The sequence below is a fragment of the Triticum urartu genome, chromosome 7 (genome assembly GCF_003073215.2).
Source record: "Triticum urartu cultivar G1812 chromosome 7, Tu2.1, whole genome shotgun sequence".
Classification (NCBI taxonomy): domain Eukaryota; kingdom Viridiplantae; phylum Streptophyta; class Magnoliopsida; order Poales; family Poaceae; genus Triticum; species Triticum urartu.
In genome coordinates, this window is record NC_053028.1 from 511,013,034 (window position 1) to 511,027,045 (window position 14,012).

The following is a 14,012-nucleotide window of genomic DNA, read 5'->3' on the forward strand; positions in this document are numbered from 1 at the left end:
TAACATAGCCGGCTTGACCTAGATGGCAGCCGAGTAGTCTTCGTGCATGTGCCCCCAATGACTAGTCCAACTCAGTTGTCATTGTTTAACCCTCACAGTGATCCGAAGCACATGACACCTAATTTTACGAGATGACAAGAAACCTTTTTTTAGATTTCTCACCAGAACTACAGCCCTATACAACACAGCCTGCACGATATGTAGACGATAGCCAATCCAGGCGTGTCTACTGGAGTCTGGTCACATGCATGGACGAACTGATCTTCCGTGTCTTGCAGGGATCGTCCAGGTACCAAGGTGGAGTATGTGCTTCTATTAACCCAGCCGACTTGCGGGGCCGGGGAGTGTGCCTATGGTCGGTTCTCAATTGCGGTCCCACATGTGTGTGAAAACGCAATATGACGCGTGTTCCATTCAGAGAGCGGTGTGCCAGACCGACCGACCGTCTAGGGTGCGACGCAAACGCGATGGGCGTGCTGTATACTCCGTACATGTGTACCACCGTTTCTTGAGGCTTTGCTCCATGGCGCAATCCATGGATACAAAATTAGTATACTGTACTATTTAAAAGTCGAGGGCGGGGCTTTTCCCGCGTGGTAGGCGGGGCAATTCTGCCTAGTCGGTTCGACAGAGACGCGAGAAGATGAGGGAGTAGGCTGCTGCAAACATAAGGCTGTGTGCTTTGACAGTGAGTTACTGCTGGACAGGCGGGGCCCGGTGATTTGACTTGCCATTATCATTTTAACTGTGGCGCTACGACCGGCTTGAGTCTCCCAATTCCTGACCACCTCCATACAGGTGCCTCTCCCGATGCTCCACCATGTAGAGGCTGGCTCTTGCTTGAGAGCCCACTCCTCCACTTTTTCCTTGCCTCTTTCCCCCACATATGCAAAAATGCCATGTAAAGCGGGTTTATAGCCCACTATTGTACTTGATCCTGCAGGTGCTAAGCCTGCCACATAGGCATAAAGTCTGATGTGGCAAGTTAATTAAGAAGAGAGAGACTAGTTTGGTGACCCCATGAAGAAACAGTGCTAAGCGCGTGTACCTAGATGAAACAAATTTAGCAATAAAAAACTAAGCACCTATGCATTGGGGACTTGAGTTTCTAAGCCATTTAATGCCCATAGCACCTCATCTAAGAACCATTTCATTAGAAGAGGTCACTCCTTGGCAAATGCAATAAATACTACGAAGAAAGAGATAGAGAGAAGTAAACAAAAAATACTCTTATAGCCAACCTTATAGCAAACCTTGTTGTATGAGTGACTAAGTGATGACTATGTATGACATGCCAACATCAGATAGCCTAACGCACCGTGTTAAATCTCCAAGGGCGCGACCGCGCGAGCGAGGCGACGGTCGTGGTAGGCGCAACCATGAAACGGGCTGCTGGCAGCCCTTGGATCTGAGATCGAACGGTCGCATGATAAGTTGCTGAAAATTTGCAGAATAACCCTCCAGGATAGGATATTCATGCATAGGTCTAGAATCACGCCATGCAACCATTCGATCTCAGATCCAAGGGCTCTCAGAAGCCCGTATCATGGGATTATGGAAAGCTTCGTATCACCTGTAATTTTCCCGACGCTTGACATGACATCGAAAGCCATTTAATTGGGCCCCCATAGTACTGTGCATGAATCCATTTATCCACCAGGCAAGCCACTACCCTGCCATTCGCACGCCCCCCACTCGACACTTTTACCATCGATAAACCGCTCCTAGTCTTCCCATCCTTTCACATAACGGCAGTTCCACTAATCCTAACCCTCCTCCCAAATCCATGGTGTCCCAAATCTCCATGACCGGCGGTGAGTACAAGGTTAGAACCATCACCGGCGATGAGTTTGACGTCATCTACACCCATTCTTCCGCAACGGTGAAAGAATGCCTTGCTTGCTTCAAACGCATGTTCGAAAACTCAAATGATGAGTGGGTCGCTGGGCTAGATGTTGAGTACACCATAGTCCTGGGAAGCGAGAAGAAACTAAAGGAGGCAGAGAAGAAGAAGCCCGCCATGATCCAGGTTTGTGTGCATGACCTATGCTTGGTCTACCACATATGCCATGCCGGCGTTGAGTGCGAGGAATTTAAGAAGTTCCTCAAGGGCGGCCGAGTCAAATTCATTACTGTAGACTTTAGGAACGATAAGGAAATCCTGGGTCGGATAGGCCTCGTTGTAGGCGACTCCTTAGACCTCCAGAAGGAAGGGCTGGTGCCCTCCCTTGATCAGCCTTCAATGCTGACCCTGGCAGGAGCCATGGTTCATCCTTCATACGGTAAACTAGAGAAACCTCCGTACACGTTTCATCGTCATGCATGGTAGTGGAATGTACTAGATATGGACCACATCCACTACGATGCAATGGATCACTACCTTTGTTTCAATATCTACAAGGGTTGGATGAAGAGCAAGAGCCAAGTGTGCGGTTCAAGTAAAGAAGTATCGCCCAAGAGGAAGAGGGACAAGGACGAAGTTGAGGACTCCGAGTAAGGTGGCAGTGTCATTGCTCATGGTGGTTCTAATGCACTGTCTACTGGATTAGTTGCTTAGTTTAATTTCTGGTGTGCTTAGTTTTATTTGAGGGGTATGTTGTGCTGAGCCCCCAACAGAACTATGTTATGTTTCTTCTCGTTATATTTTGTACATTTCATCTTTTAGTTGGTATAGTACTACCACTTGTTTCTTGACATTATATACGTACAATATATATGGCCAACATCATATAGCTAGCAGTTTAGTTGTCAAAGAATTTCAGGGTGCTTAGTTTGTCAAAGAATGCCAGGGTGCTTAGTTTTATTTGAGGGGTGTGTTGTGCTAGACACCATTAACTTATCATTGTGAGAATCGGCTTATTTTTGTCATGTAACATGGTCAACAGGGTTTGACATGAAAATAACAATGTATAATGGCATTTCTGAGCAAACATCTAACTTAACGATGGCATTTTTTAGATATCTAATTGCATTTTTGAGCAGGCATCTCACGGATCGATGGCATTTTTTGAGTAGCTGTAACTTCTAATGGAAAAACTGAGTAGTGATACACAACTAGTGGCATAAATAATAAGAACCCAACAATTAAATAGGGCTAATTTCTTTCTTTATTTATTTCTTTATACCTTTGTGTGCGAAACAATATACGCTGCCTACGGCCAGATTTTCTTTACAGAGGCAACATAGAACTATATGAATGCCCTGTTAAATTTTGGAATTATTCTGGGTTCGTTTGGCCTTTTTATACATTAATTGAGTTTCTGGTCATTTAATGTGCATAGTTCAAATTTGAACTACAAGCACATGCTCCCGTGCACCAAAGTTGACTGAAAAATCACATGTGTGTCCTCGGGTGAATTTCTAGGCCCCATGCAAGAAATGGGAATGAAATTCAAACATCTGGGCATCGTGCTTCAGCCGAGAACATTGAGAAGCTTGGTTTTAAAATTCTTGTAAATCCAAAACACGCCTGAAAATCATGAAACTTGGCATGGTGTCATGTCATGGTACTACCATGCTGTGGTAAAAGAAATGCAAAATCGGAACACGTTTTGGTATAAGTTTCTTGCAAACTGGAGCTTCTCTCAAGAAGGCTCATGGTTCTGAGAGGGAACGTGTCACCTTTGTGTGCATAATTAAAATTTTAAATACAAGCACATGCTCCAGTGCACCAAAGCTGGTTGAAAAACCACATGTGTGTCCTCGGGTAAATTTCTAGGTCCCATGCCTGAAATGGGAATGAAATTCAAACATCTGGGCATCATGGCTCGACTGGAAACATTGAGAAACTTGGTTTTTTAATTCCTGTAAATCCGAAACACGCATGAAAATCATGAAACTTGGCTTGGTGCCATGACATGGCACCAACATGCTGTGGTAATTTTGCTGTCCGATTTGCGAAGGCGCACACATTAACAATCAACAGTCATTTTGGAACAAGTATTGTCACGTTACAATCGGAAACACAATTATTATTGAAACCATGGGCGTTCTATTTACCATTTACGTGCCGCCACGCGTCCCCTTTTTTTATTAGCTAGGAGGCACCGTGCAGGGTAGCTATTTGAGTACGGGAGGCGTGCGATCAGACCCCTATGCGTGCTTATCAGGAGGAGAGCCCTTTGACCTCCATCTGTGGTCCACCTCTCTCCCAAGGTACCATTAATGGTGCCCGAGCCTCTGTTTAATGGCATGGCAATGTCTCACTCGACTGAGATTTAAGAGAGAAAAAAGAAAATCCGAAAAGAAAATTTTGCATGGATCTTGATGTAAGATCCAACAGACCTATATAGCATGTACTGCGACTTATAGCAAGATTGAGGAATATATGTAAGGACGACGAGAGTGGATAATAATTGTCTTACATAATTAGGAAGATAATTAAAAAAGCCACATGCGGCTACGCCCAAAATACACAAGGGCAAAAAAAGAAGGAAGACGCATACACCGATCTGGCTCGCTGATCTCTACTTTCTTTATGCGCTGCAGGTCGCGGAGACTAGTTCTCGCGGCGGGCGATGATCTCTTTCATCAGTTCCATGTCCTTAATATGCTGCTTGGCAACATCCATGGATTCCCCCACCAGCCTATTGCACTCGATGCGGAGCATGGCATTCTCGTCCATAAGTTTCTTGATGATGACGCTTGTCCTCTGCAACACGGCAGCGGTCTCCTCCTCCTGCTTCGCCCTTCCGGCGATCTTCTCCCTCAGCAGGTCGCGCTTGCCCCGGAGCTTCGCATTGCCCTCCCCGAGTTGCCAGATGACACCGGCAGCCTCGTCCTGCATCCTCGCCTAGCGGGAGATCCGATCCATCTGGCTATGGACTATCGCATGCATGTGCCTATAAGAGTCCTTACCTGCTCGCGTCCCTGTTGCTTCGGCGGCGCGGTGGGACATCTCTGCTGCTTCTGCGGCATGGCCGGACCAGTCTGCTACATCGACAGCGCGGCGGGACCTCCGTGTTGCTACTGCTGCGCGGCTGGACATGTCGGTTGCTTTCGCGGCGAGGCGGGACATCTCTTGTCCTTCCTCTTCCATGCTCACCTCTCCCTGGTGGAAATCTCTCGACCCAGAACTCACGCTGGCTATGGCTTGATTGTTTCTTGTGGATGAGGACTTGAGGAGGAATGTGCAGTAATCTTAGCATAGTAGTATTTATAATCGAGTACTACTAATACGCTCCTAAGTGGGAAACCGTTTAGGTTGTGATCGGTGTGAACATGTTTGCAATTAAATATAGCGTGGTAGTAGTAGTAATTTGGAATGTGACGAGACGCGCTCAAGATTTATTGACGGTTCTAGTTTCGAAGTGCAGCGCTATTCTCGGATGGCATAACGTCGGCACATTTTCTCGGCCGTGGTGTAGCATATGCCATGGTACTACTAGTTCTTTTTCAACTGCTGTGTACGTGCAAAAACTGGCACCGTCGGATACATATCTTACACTTGGCGTTCGACAGGAATAGCCTCGTGGCAAGCTATAGAGTAGTCTTTTTTCAGACGCATTACACCTATCTCTTGGGACTTCTCGCACGCACCATCACTGCTCCCTAGGCCGATGCCACCCACATATAGTTGTACTCTGAGAAGAGGTGCACGCACGCACCCGTCCTCTCTCACACACGCATCTGTAGCTACGAATTGCAGTGTTCTCAACCATCCGATTGGCTCTATGATAGGTTTAACGTTGCTCCTTGGCCTTGAGATTGAGATGTTTTAAACGCGGAGGCTAAGATGGAGGCGCGAGGTTTTGGTTAATGTGCGGGCCGCACACGGCACCAACACGACACGAGCTTCGTCTGCCTGGTGCGCATGCAGTCGGGTGAGTTGTCCAAGTAGAGACACAACCAGGCCCTCATTGGTATCCGCGCCTCGACTTTGGCTGGTCATAGTCGAGAGTAACATAGACTAGTTACTAGTCTATGTTACTAGTACCTTCATAGTGGGTAGTGTCATATAGTATATGCATAGTTTTTCTCAATGGCACAATCCATCGATACTACTACTGTACAAATGTATACATTTTTCAAAAGGCTAGAGGGCGGGGCAATCTAGCTTATTCCTTTTCACGAGAGGCGAGGGCCTTTGTGATTTGATGACTCATTACTGCTGGAAGGCGGGGCCTTGTGATTTGACTGATCGTATAAATGTGCCGACGACCTGAGGAGGAGCAAAGAACCATGCGGTATACTCAAGTTTTCCACTGGAGTACGACGGAGGAGCACGAAACACGGTAGCCCAGTGCCATATCCTCTACTCTCTACTCTTATTATATATTACTAGCAAGAGGCATTGTTCTATTGGCGATAAAGAATGATCTAATTTGCTAGTCATCTCGTTTTTAGCATTGTTCTATTCATGCCTCGCAGAGAAGGTGACACGTGTGGCGAAACACCCGAAGCAAAATAAGAAACACAGGAGCAAAATAAGGAGGATTATCACCCCAAAAAAATAAGGAAGACGCACACACAAGTCTGGGGCGCTGCTCTCACTACATGAAGGGTTGCTGGCCACGGAGTCGTAACTGCTTCTTCATCGCCTCCACGCCTCCATCTCCTTGCGCGTCTCCTCCGCCATCTTCATCATTGTGTCCATGAAGCGGGATTTCTCGATGCGAGCCTTCATCATCTGTTCCACGGCCGCATTACGTACCTTGAAAGCAGCCGGTGCTCGGTGCAGAGCTTCGCCAACTTCTCCTTCTGTTCCATGACGAGGGCCTGCAACATCTTCATCGAGGAACTACTATTCTCATGCAGCTTCTTCCAGCCGGCGTTCTCCTCCTTCAGCAGGTCGAGCTCATGGCAGAGCTTCACGTTGTCCTCCTGAAGTTGCAGGATTTCGCCGGTCGCCTTCTTCTCCGAGGCAATGCTCTTCTTCAGCAGCATCACCAAGACGGTGGTCGACTCCCCCTGCCCATTGAGCTTAGCGGGCATGTCATCGAGGCTCTCCTTCAGCAGCTCCACGAAGCCGCGGATGAACTCCTTCTGCTTATTGAGGTGCTTATTGAGCTGATCGGGCATGCCGTCGAGGGATAACGACTCCAGTGCCGCCAGCTCGGCATGTTCGCCTCCACGTCTAGGGCGCTCCTGGGAGCCATCGCCTGCCCGTGAGAGATCTTTCGAGGTCTCTGCGTGGCGGCGAGCCCTCTTTTTTTTCCGCGGCCTTGGTTGCCACTCCCTTGTTACGAGTAGTTCTCGACCTAGAGCTCTGCACACTGGCCATGGCAAGGATGGACGAAGAAGCAGGACTTATGAGGAGGAAGGTAGAGTAATTTTCGGTTAGGTAGTTCCCCTTTTTATAACCTAAGTACTAGCACTAGTACTAAAATCTGCATAGTGGGAACACGTTCAGGTTTGGTACGTACTGGTAGGTGTGAGTAGGCTTGCACTTAATTGTAGCACTAGTACTTTCGAATATGATGGGAACAAGGTAAATATTAATTGATGGTTTTTGGTTTCGAGGTCCGAAACGGCTCCCTATGAGTTTAGTGGAACATAAATTTCTAGTAGACTGCACTGCTCAGATGGGTAAATATTATGTTACTATCAAAAATTGGCACAAAATACGAAGGAGACCAATGGAAGTACTACTAGCAACCCATGATTTAACTACTCGCATGCGCGTAGTGGAGTAGTAATGTCTTTCTTCTGCCCTCACGTCCACTCAATTTGCATGCGCTGTATTAATTGACCATCAATGAAGTGAAGGACTTTACACGTGTCAAATTATCACATGGGGTGGATCTTGGTACAAAATTGCGTCCGCCCGTGTACCCGCGTGTGCGTGCGAGGGAATGAGTGCGTGCGTGGCGTGCGTGCACATCTTCGCTTCGTGCATGTACCGTTAGTGCGGCTCAGGGAGGACGAGTACATTCTTCTGGAACTAGCAGCACGTCACTGTGATCAATCCACACAAGGATGTCGCGACAACGCCTCCACATGTGCCACGTGCCCACGTGGCTTCATGAACTATAAGAGAGACACTGTGTAGCGTGCCATTGTGTTTTGCACATACTCAAAGTACTAGTAAGGTACACATGCATTGCACGCGTCAGATTTTGCAACCAAATTACGAATAAATACCACATTGTAGCATGTAAGCTCTGAGTCATATATCCCTGATGTAGACCTTCGTTTAATTCTTATAGTTCATCTCATTCAAAATCAATAAGTTTTTATAAAAAACCTAGGGCCTCTTTGATTTGTAGGATTTCCAAAACGCGGGAATAGGAAGAACATGGGATTAGAGTGGAATGTCGTCTTGAATCCTTCAGGATGGTATGAGTGTTTGACTGTGCATAGAAAAAATGCAGAATTCTTTCAAAGAGGTTTGAGTGGATGGGACGTTTCGTATGAAATCTAGTGCAAATGAATCATATGGAAAAATTCCTATGGTTTACAATCCTACGAATCAAACAACCAAGATAGGAAAAATTCCTAAGGATTAGAATCCTCCAAAATTCCTTCGAGAATCCTTTGAATTAAAGAAGCCCTTAATCTATTTTATGATTCATGGAATTGTGCGTTGTAAAGCATAAAGTACAAACAAAGAATGGCAATTCAACTAGAAAAAAAGTTTTGGCAGTTACGATACGGAAGATTCTAGAACAAAGGAGAACCACTGTTGTTTTGAGATTTGTGCATTATGCTTAAGTTCAACCGTGGAGTCTGCTAGATTGTACATGTGGCAAAATCCGGTGGGGGTCTAGAAGATGGTGCAAGGGGCCGAGTGGAGCGAGACTATGAAGGAGTGCACAACTACGAGATCGATATTTTGAGAGAGGGGGCGAGAACGTGCGCTGTTGAGCGCAATGGCGGAGCCATGAAAAATGTCCCATGAGCTAGGGGGCCAAGCATTGCTAATCATTTACGAGGAGGGCCAATTCATCAACTTAAACCATTTTTACCAGCAATTGTCTAATGATCACATTCATATTAGCCTCGATATATAGTGATGTTAGGGGGGGGGAAGGGCCCTTGCTGCCCCATGCCTTGTCCATTGTGTGCGCGTCCGAGAGATGAAGCGGAAGGCATGGATAATGAGAGGGGGGCGTTGGATATATAATTAATGTGGGTGTATTAGCTATATATGTAATCCTATATAGAGAGGTATAGATTGATCGATGTGGACGTGGGAAAGAGGGTGAGACCTCACTAGATATATAGATTGATCGGTTTATGTGGAAAACTATGAAAGACCTAGCTATACACACACACACACATAGAGGAACATCGATCGTTGCGCATGCACGTCAGAGATAAAGAATGCCCGATATGATGGAGAGGGGGATGTGTGTGTGTGCCTTCATGGGAGACCGACCTGAAGAAAAAGATTGCATGTGTGCGATGGATAATGCCGGCTGGTAGTGTGTGTGCATGCATGCACGAGAGAAAGTTAGTGGTACAATTATAAAGAGAAGACCAATGTGTGGGTGTAAAAGACTAGGTGAGGTCATAATCAATGTAAAGTTGAATTCAAATATTTGAATAAGAGATCATGATGTTTGAAACACATGCATGCATGAATATAGTGGAGATCTGCGCGATGTGGTTTGGAAACGAGCATGTTGCAATGTATACACATTGAACAAGGTCAGATTGGTTTGAATTTGAGATACCGATGGCAGACATCGTTTGGCCACATTGCATCCGTGCATGGACAAACTATTCTAATTGGAGATGATAGGTGGCTTTCGCATCACATATCTATATCTATACCCCTATATATATCATATATTATATTTTTTATATAGTGTGCGGATAACTTTAACTTTGAAAGATGGTCGTTGGATGAGGCCAATCCGATGGTGCAGTGCTGGCAAAATTGAGCACTATTGGCCGTTGGATATCATTTAGATTCCACCAGATTTTGCCACATGTACAATCTAGAAGACTCTATGGTTGAACTTAAGCATAATGCACAAACCTCAAAACATAAGCACTTCGTCTTTGTTCTAGAATCTTCCGTATTATAATTGCCCAAATGTTTTTCTACATGATTTTTTTTACTTTATGCCTTACAACGCACAATTCCATGAATCTTAAAATAGATTAGCTTTCTTATAAAAATTAGATGATTTTGAATGAAATGAACTATAAGAATTAAACGAACATCTACATCATGCATATATGACTCAAAGGTTACATGCTATAATGTGGTATTTATTCATAATTTGGTTGCCAAATCTCATGCGTGCAATGCACGCGTACCTTACTAGTCTAAATGGTGTCTGTGTGTGTGTTGTGTGTGTTAAACACATTGTACGTAGTATATCACACTAGTCTAAATTGTCTTTTTTTGGTACACGTTAAGCTTGTTCTCCCGAAATTTCAAGCCGCGCCTTTTTATGCCGAAATTTCAAGCTAGCGTCTCTGTCTATCGTGCGGCGAAACTCCCGCCTCTTCAACCCGCGCCTTGTTAGCCCGAAATATTTAAGATATATCTTTGTCTCGCTGTGCTCCGACAACTCCCTCCATCTCAACCCGCGCCTTGCTATTCCAAAATTACAACATGCGCGAAAAATCCCACCTCTTGTGAAATCCCGACATGCGAAATGCCCGTGATACCCCTGAACCGAAAGAACTGCCTCAAATCGGTGGGGGTACTTTCGTAACTTACCCCACATTTCAGACAAGCACGTCCCTAAGCTATGGTTCCCCACTACCATCCCATCCGCCCACCCATTCGTACACCGAGGCCGGCAAAACCCGCGAAGCCCCACACCCCCTTCGTCCGCCACCCAGCCGGAGCCTCTTCCCCGATGATGTCGCCCACAGCAACACGTCGACGTCCCTCATCCACCGTACCGGATGAGGACCCGTCATCGATCTGGTCGTCCCGCCGGTTCAGCCACCCCGTCCTCCACCTCCAAGGAGCTGCCCCGATGTTCCCCTCGTCTTTCGCGCCACCTCCATTCCCACAGCGCCGCCTTCACCTGCACCACGGAAGAGCATCATCATCACCATTTCCTCGGATGAAGCTGCGGCCTAATCGGCGCTACCAAAGAGGTTGTACACTAATCGTCGCATTTTCTTCTTGGTTCGATCTCACAGTGCTATCGGCACTCGGTCCCGAGCCGACACGGCGCGGCTCCATCCACGCCGGCGTCGCCGGCCACTTCCTCCACGACGCCGCTCCCTCAGCGGCGATGTCCACATCAGTAGGAGCTGCTGCTACTTTAGCTCTCGCTCGCACTGTTGCTATGCTCTTGCTCCTGATCCCCTGCCTGGTCTGCTCTTGCTCTTGCTCTTGCTGCTGCTCTCGCTCTTGCTTGTGATGCTGCTCTGATTTAGCTACACTTCAGTCGACTGAATTTACTTTTGGGTCATTCGATTTTCAGGGGGTGGGGGTGGGGGGGGCTCGCCGGAGTTAAGGAAGAACCAGCCACAGCAGGGAGGAGGGCTCGCCGGAGAGGTACCCCACTACCTATCTTAGGGTTCAAGGTAGGGGCGGTGGTCGCCGGCGGTGGTGGGGCGGTGGCGTGAGGATCGCCGGAGAAAAAGCTCGGCACGGGGGGGGGGGGCTACAGGGATGGCCGGGGCGGCGGTGGACCGGTGGTGGGGACTGTTTTCGGGGCGGGCGGGGCGGCGCGCCGCCGGCCGCGGGCGGCGGGGGGTGGTTGTCTGGCCGGTGGTGGCTGACGGCTCAGGGGGGTGGAGGTTGAAGATGAACTGCAGGCCCTTGATTTCGTATCCAACGGCTGCAAAATCGACTGACCGGAGATGAAAAAGTTAGTCGACTGACTTGTAGCCTCACCTCTAGTGCGTTTAGTTTCGACAGTAAAATTCAGTTTCGACAGCAAAATTCAGTTTCGACAGTTAAGTTCCGTTTCGATAGTTAAATTCAGTTTCGACAGTTAAGTTCAGAGATGAGCGACTGATGTATACATCTAACACTTTGTGGTTATGTATTTTATGTCATCTATTGGAGATGCTAATAGAATTCCACTCAGGTTAAGGTTGTCTCTCTTGTCCTCCTTCAGCCTCGGTGTCGTATAACTCACCGGAGCTGCTCCAACGACGAAACCCTCCATCGCAGTGGAGCAGTACCTCGGGCTCTATCTCCAGACACCTAAGATCTTCTTCCCCTCCTCCAACAGCCAAGTCAGCCGGAGCATCCTCACCGGCCAACCCAATCACGCTGAGATTGACATGGCTTCGCCAAAGAGGTTGTACACTTCTTGTGGTCTGATTTAATCTCAACATGCTTCTTTGCATCCTGTGATCTTCCAATTCTTGTGAACCAAACACCCAGATTGACAGAAATCCCATGTTTTTAAATTCTCCGTTTTGCACGTGCATTCCGATCCTATTCCTGTCTATTTCCTATCCCTGCATTGTTAGAATCCTCAAATTCAAACAAGCCCTTACACAATTACTTCTGTTACAGATATGTCTCAAGGAAAACCTTGTGTGGTTTGTCCTGCTCCCGCGGTGCTGTGTTCCACCCCAGCTCAGCCGCTCCAATGACGGAAGGGTTCACCACAACAGTGATCCGCTCTCCAGACTATCTTTCGCCGCCTCAGATCTTCTTCCCCGCCGCCGGCAGCCAAGACAACTGCATTACCATCATCAACTAAGCAGATGACCTTGAGTACTACACGGGTCTGCAAGAGAGGTCGCACTCTTCCGTGTCTGCTTACGTTATGCATCGCTTAATATGATGACATGCTACTTTCTCGTCGTGTTCACCTATTAGACTCCGACTCAGGTCCAAACTTATGCTGAAACTTGAGTTTTTAAATGGTTGTGGGGTACATATTGGGGCAGCAATCAGTACTATCTATCTACTATCTAGTTAATCTCGGGTGTCTACTATGAGTTTCTTGTTGGGTGCAAACAAACATTAAAAGAGCCATTATCTGTATTTTTTAACTAAAGCTATTATTTGCTTGCTATCATTTGTTTTGGGTCTATCCAGAGTTTGCTACCATCACTCTGGATTTGTGCATGCACTCCTTACATAATCTCACTATGTTTTATTCCTATGCATGTCAGTTATTGTACACAATGGAACTGAACATGTAGAGCAAAAGAGACGAGCCTTGCGTGGCAATAAAATTTCATGCAGACGTCGCTCCATGGTGGGCGCAAAGGCATCCCCCCTCCACCCATTTCAGATCGTAATCAAGAGGAAGATAACTGTTCCGAGGGGGACTCAGAAGCAGAAGACCACTCCTATTTACCCCATGAGGTCTTCGCTCTAACTTGGCATGCTGATGTTGGTAATATCATGCATATGGTGTCTTGCATTGCTTACTGTATACATCAAAGATGTCATCTGCTTAGTTTAGACATGCTTTGTGTCAATGCCATCTGTTTAGTTTCTTTATCATATATGTGAATCATGCAATGCCATCTTGTTTAGCCAGGCATCATATATGTGAATTTTGCAATGCCACCCTAGTTAGCCAGTCATCTTATATGTGAATTATATCATGACATCATTTTTTATTATGTGTTAAATTTGTCAACAATTTTAGTACATTCAATTACTCTTCCTGTGCATCAGCCATTCGCCACGGTCATGGAAAAATCTGGAGTGGAAACAAGGTCTTCAGAGCACACAATGCTATCTGACGAAGCGCATGTCTTGCTGGTTACAGATAGCTCCTCAGAGGAGGATTCAGAGACAGATGACCAGTCATATTCCCCCCCCCGAGGTGCATGCTCTAACTTGGCAGGGTTATGATGCTCATATCGTGCGTATGGTATCTTGCATTGCTATGTCATTTGCTTAGTTTAGACATGCTTTGTGTGAATGCCACCTGTTTAGTGTCTAATTACCATATATGTGAATTATGCAATGCTATCTTGTTGCAAGACATTATATATGTGAATTATGCAATGCTATCTTGTTGCAAGGCATTATATCACTACTAGAAAAAAGGCTGTTAGTGGCACACCTATTTTGGCTATTAATGGCGCACTATAGGTGCGCCACTATTATCACGCCACTACTAATAAATAGTAATGGCGCACGCCTGGTGCGCCACTGTTAATCTACATAACAG